This window comes from Passer domesticus, chromosome 13 (genome assembly GCF_036417665.1).
Source record: "Passer domesticus isolate bPasDom1 chromosome 13, bPasDom1.hap1, whole genome shotgun sequence".
In the NCBI taxonomy this organism is placed as follows: Eukaryota; Metazoa; Chordata; class Aves; order Passeriformes; family Passeridae; genus Passer; species Passer domesticus.
In genome coordinates, this window is record NC_087486.1 from 8,029,864 (window position 1) to 8,041,869 (window position 12,006).

The 12,006-nt window shown below is 45.3% G+C and overlaps 1 long non-coding RNA gene across 1 annotated transcript; it reads right to left on the bottom strand.

The window, feature by feature from the left end:
- Positions 1–409: 409 nt before the first annotated feature.
- LOC135280399 (uncharacterized) lies at positions 410–3,663 on the bottom strand. Its single transcript, XR_010347346.1, has 3 exons — positions 3,418–3,663; positions 2,426–2,559; positions 410–1,765 (listed from the first exon to the last, which is right to left on the bottom strand). It is a non-coding gene; the product is annotated as an uncharacterized LOC135280399 (long non-coding RNA).
- Positions 3,664–12,006: the final 8,343 nt, after the last annotated feature.

The following is a 12,006-nucleotide window of genomic DNA, read 5'->3' on the forward strand; positions in this document are numbered from 1 at the left end:
TAGAAGGACAGCATTGGGCTCCACGTTATGAGATAAATTCAAACCCATTACCTCAGTCACCAGCAGGCCCTTAGATTATTGGTTATTTTACAATGATTCCAATACCCTGATTTAATTTCCTTGTGCCATGAGTTTGGTTCCTGGGTAGTTTGGGGGACAAGCTGTCACTTGGTGGTTCTGTTTCTTGGCTGCTGCATGAGCTGCTTGAAGACAGAGATCCTCTGCCCACAACAGTCTGGGCACAACCCCCCAGGATGCCAAAATCAGACAAATTATTGCAGGAGTTTTAGTAAAAGCTTTACAGACCAAACTTGGACCTCTTCCTCATGTTGGTCCTTTGTGAATCTGAGCACTTTCCTCAGCTCCTTCTGTTGTAATCTCTTTTTGGGGTCCCCCTGTGCTTGACCCCCTTTGGGACTCTGGCTCTGGGTTTCCTAAAGTGGCTTTGCTCGTGCAGAAAAGCCCCCCAGGATGAGCCCCAGCCCCAGGAGCATCGTGTGTGGTGCACACCCTGCTGGGCTCGCAGTGCAGGGCAGCTTTGTCTCAAGCAAGCTGTTGTTTAAATAAGCCTGAATGAAGTCCATCTTTTCCATTGGTGCCTAATAGATAAATTGGGGGTGTTTAAAATCAATTTCCAGTTCATTCAGTTTATCCAAACAGTGTCTTTTTATGGATGGGTACAACAAGTAATTACCATAAATACACTTGGCAGTGTTTGCATGTCACCACCATGAAAGCTCTTCTTTGGTTCACATTGTTTGGAGACCAAAATCCTTAATATTTGAGTGAGGTGTGGTGCCTGTTCCTCAGCCAGTGTGATGGCTCAACAGATAAATGCTGTTCATCAAGCTACTGTCATGGCTCAACAGATGAATACAGCTTGGTCCCAACCTTTGGGATTCATTATTCATATATTATCAAAGCAGTTGCCCCCTTTGCCCACATCATGCCCAAAAATCACTTTCATGTGAGCATTGTTGCTCAAAGCTGCAGTGTTTGGGAGTGCGCTACACATTATGGTCTGAATATGGGCTCATTCACTTTTTTCCATCTGCCCTTATCTTTGTTTATGGGTTTATAAATTATTTTCTTCTACAGTGACAATGAATAAATAAATAAATAAATATTGATAATTTTTATTTGTATATTTTATGTATGAAGACCCTCAAGGGTAATGAATGATTGTGAAATAATTTACCTGGGTGTGAAAATTTTTGGTTTTGTAAACCAGAGTACTTTAGTTCAGTAGGTGACAGTATACTCTTAACAAGTTGGTTGACTGTTTAAGCTCATTTTTTAAATTAAAGATTTTTTTTTGCATGAGTGTGGAGGACAAAGGACTTTGCAAAGTAACTCTCTTGACAGCTGTCTTGTCCAGTGCGACGAACAACTCAAGAAACATTCTTCACTGACATATTTATATTATGAAAGAAAATCACACTGTAGTTCCCCATCATTTAATTTGAATAAAAACTGGACTAATGAAACTTTTCTGGGTCTGTTTTGACTTTGTTGGCTTCTGACAATGAGGAACAATCTCATCACTCCCCGTGGCTTTATTTGTCCCCTCTTTAATTACAGCAGGCACCAGCCCTGGGGTCACTGCCCCTTGCTGTGGCACTCACTCTGATGCCAAGCTCTGATGCTGTCCCAGATTCTGCTCTGCTCCTTTTCCAAGGGAAGTTAAAAGCATTTCTCTTGGGGGTGGGGAAGCCCTTGGTTCAGGGCATGGTTGGCAGAAGACAGAACATTTCAGGGAATGCAGCTGGGAAGAGAGAAAACACAAAAAATGAGACTTTAGCACCTAGGGCTCAATATTTCTTAATAACACCATAAAGTAACACATTAGCCAAGCCACCCAATTCATTTTGCCTTATGCTCACAAAACATCTCACTGAGCTCTTTGGTTTTCCAGAAATGCTCCTTGTGACTCCCTCATCTGTTAATACCAATGTACAACATCAAATTTACCATGTGGGATCCTGAAATTTAATTACCTGATACACAGATAATGAATGACATATTGTGGGTTGCTCTGTGCAGCTGGGGGACTTTGCAATTATTCCTGATTTCATTTCAAGATGACTTTTCTCTTGTGCAGCTGGCTCCTTTTTATTCATGTTTAAACTGATAAATCTCTGAATCTATGGACCTGCAGCTAAAGAAAAGCCTTGGCAATCCAGGGAGAAATCTCACTGCGTTGATTTTGCTGCCTGACTTTTTTCCCGCTATTATTGTTTATTTTTGCATTTTATATTTTCACCTTTTGGCATGTTTTCCACCCTACATTTCACCCTTGACAGGGCAGAAACTGTACAGCAGTAGCTCCACCTTGTCTCACACACCTCAGAAGGGTCAGGGTTAGGGTTTTGCAGTGAGGAAAGGGAAAGCAAAGAGGAAAGGAAAGAAAACGGGGGAAATTCACCCAGGGGGTTACAAGGTCAGAAAAGCAGCTCCTCTCTTTGTTGTTGGGTGTCACACATGCTGGAATAACCCAGGGTGAGATGTGCCTGCTCTGCTGCAGAAATTTTTATGATTTGCTGCCTGAGTGATCTGGAGCTGGAATCAAAGGTAGGGCAGGAAACAACCTCAGCTGTGGAAACTCAAACACCTGATCAAAGATGAACCTGAACATTTGTGAATGAATAAGGCCAAAGAGGAATTCCCTGTGTGCCTGTGCCCTGAGCTGCACTGATGATCTGAGTTTGACATGGAATGTGGCTGTGGAGGGTTCACATGGCAAAATTCCCTCTGCTCTGGCTGGAATCTTGTTCTTTGACTGTGCCGGGGTGGATGGCAGAGAACAATGGCAGTTAAAAAATAACAAAATCGATGGACACTTTTGAAAAAGCCTCTAGGAGGCAAAGGACCACTACAGAAACATTGCTAAGAACCACCCAGGGCTCCCAAAGCATCCCACAGTTGCTCAGTGACTGATGATATTGCCTCACAGAATGTTATTCTGCACTGTAAACAAGCACAAAATCACTTAACTACTCAGTGACACGAAATATTCTAAGAAATTTGCCAAAGTGATTAATGTTAACGTTCTTGTTCAGCAAATTGAATGAGATTTAATTGGCACAGCTGCTGAAACTCAATGCATTTGATTTGGCCTTGATTTACAAAATATGTTATCATAAGCCTCCTCCTTCTTTCACTGCAAACCTCCACAGCCTCTGCTAAGCACATTGCTCAGTGAATTACTGATCTTAAATGCTAGAGGGTTTTCATTTTCCGTTCAGTAAGACTTCTAAAAGGGCCCTTTAAAGTATGAATACCTGTCCCAAGGGATCTGTTCTTCTTTCCTAACCACAAGAGGTTTAAATCTTACTTTTCAATGTTTTTCTTATACCTTGTTACGTTATACTCTTTCCACAATAACTTGTCACTTTTTGTTCTTAAAATCCCCCTTACCTTTGAGTTTGGATAGAGAAAATGCTGCAGGATACGTGGTGCACCATGGTCCAGTGTCAACCCATGGACAACCCAAGAAAAAGGGGTTTTAAAAACCTTCAAGAGCAGGGCTTCATGTCTCAAAAATCAGTTGAGTTATTTGTTATATAAGTTGTTTTTAATAGCTGTATCTTTGTTTTTCAAAACATATGTGACATTGTGAGTAGGTTGGTTTATCTAACACAAAATGAAACCAATATCTTTACAATCTTAGTTAAAAAAAATAAAAATTGTGAAGTCAGGTGGAAGCAAGTTACTTAAAGCAGGAGCACCTGCTTGATGACTTAACCTTAATTGCCATCAACTGGCTGAGGTACAGGGGTTGGCTGCCTCACTGGTACCCATCCCTACAGCCTCTCCCCAGCCACTCTGTGCAGGGAAGCTTTGATCCCTGCTCTGGACTGTTTTCCATTATTCTCTGCAAGAAATACCTCAGACACTCAGCTGGTCCCAAAGCCTGTCCCAGCAGTGCAGACAGGGCTGGTTTCTGGGAGAGCTGCAGGGGTGGGAGCTGTGGGAAGCAGTGCCCACTGCGAGGGGGATTTGGCAGAGCAGGTTCCAGGGGACATCATAGCCCAAACCAAAGGAGAGCAGGGTGGGTGGGGATGGAGCTGCAGCACAAAGGGCAGCCACAAAGCAGAGGAGTTCTCAGCCCCATGGGGGGCACATGGGGGCTCCCTGGGACAGAGGTGGGAGCAGCCATTGGGGCATTTGGCAGGGTTGGTGCTGGCATCTGTGCCAGGTCACAGGGAATTCTTGTGTTCTCTCCTTCGTGCATCCTTGTTCTCTCCTTCTCTTCCTCTCTGCATCTCTAACAGTCATGCTGAAAAAATTCCAGGATCTCTCCCTAAGTGCAGGGGATGTTTTCCTAGAAGGAGATGATGCATTGAGGATACAGCACCAGAGATTTCTCTTGGCTTCCCCTGTGCTTAGAGATGGATATTTTCTTGAAAAGTTGTTCTGTGTTTAATGAGTTCCAGCATGCTCCATATGTTTTTTTTAATGGCAAAATATTGCAGCCTCAGGTGCTGGCTGAAGGAATGTGATGCTCCCAGTGCAATCCTGCTGGCAGTGGTGCTGGGCTGGGGGCTGCAGGGTCAGGTGGGATCCTGGCTTGGCTGTCCCAGCAGGGTGATCCATCAGTGCCACCAGCCTGCTTGCTGATACAGGGCTCCTGAGAAGTACATGCTCCTGGTGATACATCAAGTGATAGCTCTCTTTGATCCCTTTCCAGGATGCTGTTCATTATGACTTTTTTTCTTTCACACTTCAGCACTTTCCCTTTGTCCCCTGTGTGTGCACGGTGTCAATGTCACCAGTCCTGCAGCTGGTGTCCTCCATGCTGGTGACAAAGGGGACCCGGGGGGGATGTCCCTGCTCACAAATGTCTCCTCAGCTGCTCTGCAGCTCAGGGGACAAGTGTCAGCCTAAAGGGTGATGCAGAGCCAGGGGAGCACAGCCAAGAAGAAAGATCTTGTCTTCACAGAAGGGTATACTGAGACAAAAGAGATTTATCAGGTTGTCATTTGTGAAGGGGGGAGAGGGAAGATAATTCCCATCTGGGTTGTGAAAAATGCCTCTTACCTGAAGAAAAACGAATTTTTTTTTTCTAGACTGAAGGTCGCAACGAGCTTTAAAAGTTAACAAATTATATAGGTATTTTAAACTTGCTTAGAAAGCAGCTGCAAACACTCATCTCTAGGAGACCTGAATATGGGTAAAGAAAACTCTGATCTTTTAGTGCTATGTGCAAGAGAAAGACACTTCATTTATTGAAGTGAGGTTCCTCTCAAAGAAAAGAAGTGAGCAATCACTCAGCTTTTTGTCCTCTCATCCTGGGGAAGTTTTGGTGTCTGTCACAGTGATTTTAACATTGTGGCTGTGATCGAAACAATTTCTCTTATGCAGCAACTGCCTAGGAACAATTAACGCAAATGAATCCCTCTCTGTTTTCTGTGTGTTCTATAACGTCTGATTGTTATATTTGATAGTTAATACAGCAAGGAGTTTTTCCAGAAAAATGGAATTAGAAAGTCCTAAAAATGTATGTTAGAAAATAGTATCAGCTTTCTCCAGACTCAAGTAGCAGATATAAAGGATTCTTTCTGCCCCAGCAGGTGCTTATCTAGTGATAATCCAGGTTTTCCAGGTGTGTGGCTGGAGATATTAGATATAATCATACAGCTTCCCCATGAGATTCTCTATGTGCTTTATTATAATGCCTATGTAATTTTTTCCCCCTTTATCTAGTTAATTCTGCAGTTTCAAATGCATGCAGCAATTTGAGTCAGTGCGGGGTAAATGTCTGTTTTCTCTGGTGTGGCAGGGTGCAATTGTCCCCAGGCTGTGGGAGCAATCACTCCAGAAACACCTCTTTGAATTAGTGGCAATGGGAGGAAAGAGGTTGAGGAACCTGATGGGATTTGGCTCGGGATGTGCCATGCAGAGCACTGGACTCTGGGGGTCAGCACAGCCAAATAAATGAGCACTAGCCTAGCTAGCAAGAGCCTTTTGTGATTCAGGGTGGCTTCCTGAAAACAATATTTGGGGGAAAAATAGAAATATTTTCTTCTCAAGCAGTGTGACTGCACGATTCCAGCATCTGTGTTGTATTTTGCATGTAGATTGGGATGAAAAGTGCTGTGACACGAATCCTTCCTGCTCTGCTCTTCAGTCATCATATCTGAGCCTCACTTTTGATGGCACACATTAAAAACAAGCTGCAGACCAGGAGCTGGAGTTTTTAAGGGCTGTTTCTTTTAAGTCATGGGCTTTGTCATCTCTTCTCTAGTAGGAGGTGCCTGAAGCTGCAGTGAGCTGAGCAACAGCTGATGTTTGGGGGAGGATTTGATTGATCTTAGGGGCAAAACCTGCGCACTTGGAGCTGCAGTCTTAATTAAGCCTTAACACTGGCTGCCTGTGAGCTCTTGGCGGTGTCATGAACTGTTTTGTGAACTGAACTGTGTAACAGGCACTGGGGAGCTGGAGTGGGTCCAGAGAAGGGCAGGGGAAGGGTCTGGAGCACAACTCTGATGAGGAGAAGCTGGGGGGGCTCAGGGACCTCGTGGCTCTGCACAGCTCCTGACAGGAGGGGACAGCTGGGGCTCTGCTCTCAGGGAACAGGGACAGGATGGCAGGAACAGCCTCAAGGTGTGCCAGAGAAGGTTCAGGTTGGATATCAGGGAAGAATTCTTCATGGAAACACTGTCCAGCCCTGGCACAGCTGCCCAGGGCAGTGGTGGAGTCACATTCCTGGAGGGATTTAAATGATTTGCAGAGGTGGCACTTGGGGACATGGTGTAGTGCTGCGGTAACAGCTGGACTTGATGATCTTGGAGGGATTTTCCAACCTAAACAATATAATGATTTACCCCACTTCACAGTTTGATTCTCTGCTAATTCTAGTCCCCTCAAGAAACTCAAAGGAGGAATCATCCCTTAATGATGGAGAAAAAAAGGAGGGAGGTTTAGGGTTTCTCTCCAGCTGGGACATGCCAAAGATGCCTGAGAGAAATTTGGCTTTTTGCCTCCTGTGTAATGATTGAATCCTGCCAAAGCTGCTGATCCTTGAGTGCAGGTGACAAGGAAGGATGAGAGGATGCTGCTCTCCAACAGCTGAGTTCTGGGATTCAAATCTAATGGAAACAATGTTTAAATTTCAAGTCTCAATGACATTACCTACAAGCTACTCATCTCTGTAAGTAGCATTTAGTAATTTCTGGATGTCAGAGTATGCTTTTGTTGACCAGGTACATTGGTAGCAGGGCAAACAATTACTCTTGGTAGAAATCAGAGCCCCCTGTTTGTTTCACTCTTCCTCCCACCTCGAGGGCTTTTTTATTTGAAACTCATGGAATAAGGCCTCAGAGGTTATTAGCATCTCCCTTTTCCATCATAACCCAGAAGTGGGCACTGCCTAGGAAGGCACTGATTGCCTCTGCTGTCACTGGCTTGTTGATGAACCAGAAAAGCTTCTATTAGTTTATGGAAATGAGACTGAGACTTACACAAAAGCTTGACACCGTGCCATGTTTTTAATTAGTTTTTTTGAAAAGATATGTGAGTTGAGACACGCATACGCCGCTGGTTCTTAATGTGGCTGTTAAGGAGCAGGTCCTTGCTTCTGAAATCTGTGTCTTTTTGCAGTGATCTCATTTTGTAATTACCATTTAAACAAATCAGGCAGATTCCTCTAATTCTGCCCTTTCTAGAAAATACCTATTCAGTTGGCCTGCTTCTTTCAATGAGAGATTATCTGGATTTGTTCACAAGCAAATGTAAAAGCAAATGGTAAAATCAAGATCAGTTACTTGATTATTTGTACAGCTAGTTTTAGTACTAACTGAGCCCTTTCATTTAAATATTTTCCTTGATGTTTTTAATCTTATGAAGCTACAACAGATTCCCCAAATCTTGTGGTTTATAGACAGGATTATTAGTGGAACCTGGTCCTATTTGTGCCTCCTTGAGGGAATCACTAACATTTCTAAGACTTTTTTTTTGGTGTCAGGAAGCAGCTTTACATAGGCAAGTAAATGTGGGAAAAAAATGTAACCTGCTCCATTGCTTGATCACCTTAAAATATCCCCTAAACTGTTCAGTTTCAGATTTTGACAGATTAACAGATGACAGTTTGTTTCATCACCTTTGGTAAATCCAGCTTTAATTAACTGACATTTTAATGGTTCCTAAGTGGCCACAGGCTTCAGTATAACTGAATTTAATTTAATTTGTTGGGCATGATTCTGCACTGGGGAAGTCCACAGCCAGGCCTGTGTTCTCATCCCTGCTGCAGCAGTGCCAGCCCACAATCCATCACTCACAAGTGTCATCAAGAGCTGGTCCAGAGCCCAGCTGAAAGCTGGGTAGGGACAGCAGGAGGCTTCACCAGCTCTCCGTGTGACTGCAGATTTGTAAATAACTGGGAAGTAGAGTGGTTTGTTTATTTATTTAAAAGAAAAGGCACATTCCCTGCAGGAGTGGTGCCTGGCAGAGGATGTCACCTGGAGGTGTCCCTGCTGTGGCACTCAGGGTCCCCTGCACACCAGCACAGCTCCCTCCTCCCTAGCTCAGTCCAACACCAACCCCAGCCAGCCACAGAAACTCCCAAGGACACCAGGAAACATTAGTTTGTAACATGGCACATCTCTGGGGCTGGCTTTTTAAAGGGATCTGGAGGACAAGCACCACAGCCCAGTGAACACCAGAACTGCCAGCTCCATGTGATGGTGAGGAGATGCTGATACTGAGTTCTGCCTCTTGCAGAATTCAATATTTGAACAACCTCTCTTCTCTAAACCAGGTATTATAAGCTTAGAATAATAACTCTCTCTCTTTCACCAAATATATTTCCTATTCTGTCTCTGGGCTCCAATGTCCAGAGAGACACTTCACCTGCTCTTCCAGTGCAACTCATATTTCTCCTGTGAATGAAGCTGTCTGCAGCTTGAAAGTACACAGATGTGCAGAGCATAAGCTGTACAAATGTTAGCACTTGAGTTTGAAGGCTTCTATTAAATTGGTCTACCTGTATTTGCATGTGTATTTACTTAATTCCTTTCTTTACCAAATGAATTCAACATGCCAAGGGAATATGTCTCTGTTTTACCTGCTGGCAGGGCATCTGTATCACTTCCCACCTGAAAGTGGTGTTGCATCAATCTCTACCTGTTGCCAAAGATATTGATTTACTAATAAGTTAAAATACTGTGTTTAGAACACAAAATTTAATTTAGTTATCTTAAAAAAAAAATTGCTGTACTTGATACCTTAGCTGTTCTGCTCACTAGCTGCTCTCATGCCTCTAGCTGGAACGTGCACAACTATTTTTATTTTTATAAGCCACGTACTTGTTCTTAGTGGTCACAGAGCACAGGAGTGTTCTTTGTGGCAGAGATCTGGTTTGGTGTGTTATGTTCATGCAGGGTCTTTTTGTTCTGATGGTGCTGTATGGAAGGTTTTATAAAGCTGACACAGATTGAGACTTCACTTTTGTATTATAGTTCTTGAAGGGCATTTGGAAGGATGTGAGAGGGTGGGGGAATCTCATCAAAACCCTGCTCTGCAGGCAGATACTGCCCAGAGTTTTAAAGATAAATGGTGTAACAGCCCATTTTACTCAGTCATAGCTGTAATGAAAGATGATTTGGTGATCTTGCCCTGGCAGGGTGGGACAGACCCTGCCAGCCCTGATGTGGTGGCTTTGCTGTGTCTGGGCTCATCACCCACAGCACCTGGAGAGTTTCTCTGAGCTCATAACCTCGATGGCTGTGTCCATCCTTCACCTCCCTGTCTGTCTGTCTGACCTCCTGGCCACTTCCACAGGGGTTTCTTTAAAATGGAATTGGAATATAGAGGAATCATGCACAACCTGGCAATGCAGGGCACTGCCAAGAGCTATGGAATAGCAAAGACAAGTTGCTTACAGAGGCCTGGCTAACAGGAGGATTAACAAACTCAGCTGCTGCCAGAAGTGTTTCAGCCAGTGAAACTCTTACCCCAGGGGCCAAGAAGCCCCTATGGCAGCAGACCCCAGTTTCTCCAGCCAGGCAGGCAGGAAGATGCTCACCCAGCCACCCTGTGGCAAAGCTCTTTCATGGTCCCTCTGAAGGCCATTCACTATGCCCAGCATGTACTGAAATTACAACTAAATAAGCACTAATATTAATTTAATTTAACTATTACCTGAATATAGCAAGGATTTAAAGGAAAAATTAATTTCTTGGTCTTCATGGTGTAATATTGCTTCTGCAAACTCTTCAGCAGAGGATGGGGAACCCTGGCAAGATTCTAGACATTGCTAAATGCTGCCTTTAACCATGCAATGCCTTAGCACAGAGGATGAAATTAGTGAATCTGATGATAATGAAGGTATAACAGAACAAGATGAGTGCTGTGCCTAGAGGTTAATTATCAAGTAATTCAAGGGAGGCTGCCTTTATAAGATTAAGATTTGTGTGAAAACATTGTGTGTTGGTTTTGCACAGACTGGTTTTTGGTAGTGGGGGGCCACAGAGGTGGCTTCTGTGAGAAGCTGCTGGAAAATTCCATCATGTCTGGCAGAGCCAATCCCTGCTGGCCCTGGACATGGACAGAACATGCTGCTGGGCAAGGAGAGGTTGGTAACATCTCTGTGGTAACAGATTTGGGAAGAATGTCAAAACAAAGTGGGGCAGAGTTTTTTCCTGGCCAGAGAAGAGGAGGAGGTGAGAATATGTGAGGGAAACAACCTGAAGACACCAAGGTCAGTGGGGAAGGAGGGGCAGGAGGTGCTCCAGGGCCAGAGCTGGGATTCCTCTGCAGCCCTGGTGAGACCATGGTGGAGCAGCTGAGCCCCTGGAATCCACAGGGATGCAGAGATCCATGCACAGCCCCTGGGGATCCATAGGGGATGCAGAGATCCATGAGGATGCAGAGATCTACCCACAGCCCCTGGGGATCCACAGGGATGCAGAGATTCACCCACAGCCCATGGGGACCCACAGGGGATGCAGAGACCCACGGGGGATGCAGAGATCCATGGGGATGCAGAGATGTACCCACAGCCTGTGAGGATCCACAGGGATGCAGAGATCCACCCCCAGCCCATGGTGAGGTGCCCACACCAGAGCGGGTGGGTGCCTGGAGGAGGCTGTGACCCAGTCCAGACCCAGTGGAGAGAGGGGACCCTTCCAGGCTGGAGCAGCCTGTCCTTGGAGGACTGCACCCCATGGGAAGAGAGATCCACACCACAGCAGTTCTGGGAGGGCTGTGTGCCCCTGGGAAGGACTCACACTGCAGCAGTTTGGGCAGGACTGCTGCTCATCAGAGTGGACCCACGCTGGAGATGTTCACAGGGAAATGTTTCCCATGGGAGGGACCCCACAGCCTCACAGGGATGGGCTCCTCTCCCTGAGCAGCAGGAGAAAACCTTGGTGATGAAGTGACCAAACCCCCATGCCCTGTCTCCCTGCACTGTCAGTGGGAAGGAGGGAAGGGTTGGGTGAAGAAAAGGTGTTTTAAGGGTTTATTCTCCTCTGGCTCTGTTAGTAATAAATTCACTTTGTACCTTGAAGTTGAGTATGTTTTGCCCTTGGAGCATTCTCTCCCAGTCCTTATGTCAGGAGCCCTTGGTTTGATGTTTTTTCCTCTCCTCTGCCCAGCTGTGGCAGGGGAGGTGAGTGAGGGGCTCTCTGGGGTGCCTGGTGCTGGGCCAGTGTCAAGCCATGACATGTTGTTTGCCTTTATATAAACCAAAATCCAATACTTAATAAAGGAGCAACAAATTAGATCCTTCACATAGCAGGTGGATTTGGTTAGCTGTGTTTGCTGCTCAGGAAAGCCTGGCATCTCTGCAGCCTGGGACACAGGAGAACTTGCTTGACATCCTTGGCCAAGGCAGGTGAATGGATGGAGTTTGGGGACACAGTCCCTGGTACCCAGCAGTGGGGGAGCTGCAGGTTCTGGGTCAGTGACTCTGAGTGAGTTCTGCTGAAGCCAGAAAATGACTGAGGAGCAATTGCACACTGTGGAGGAAAGAGCTGGAGGAGGGGGCTGGATCTGTGCCTGCTT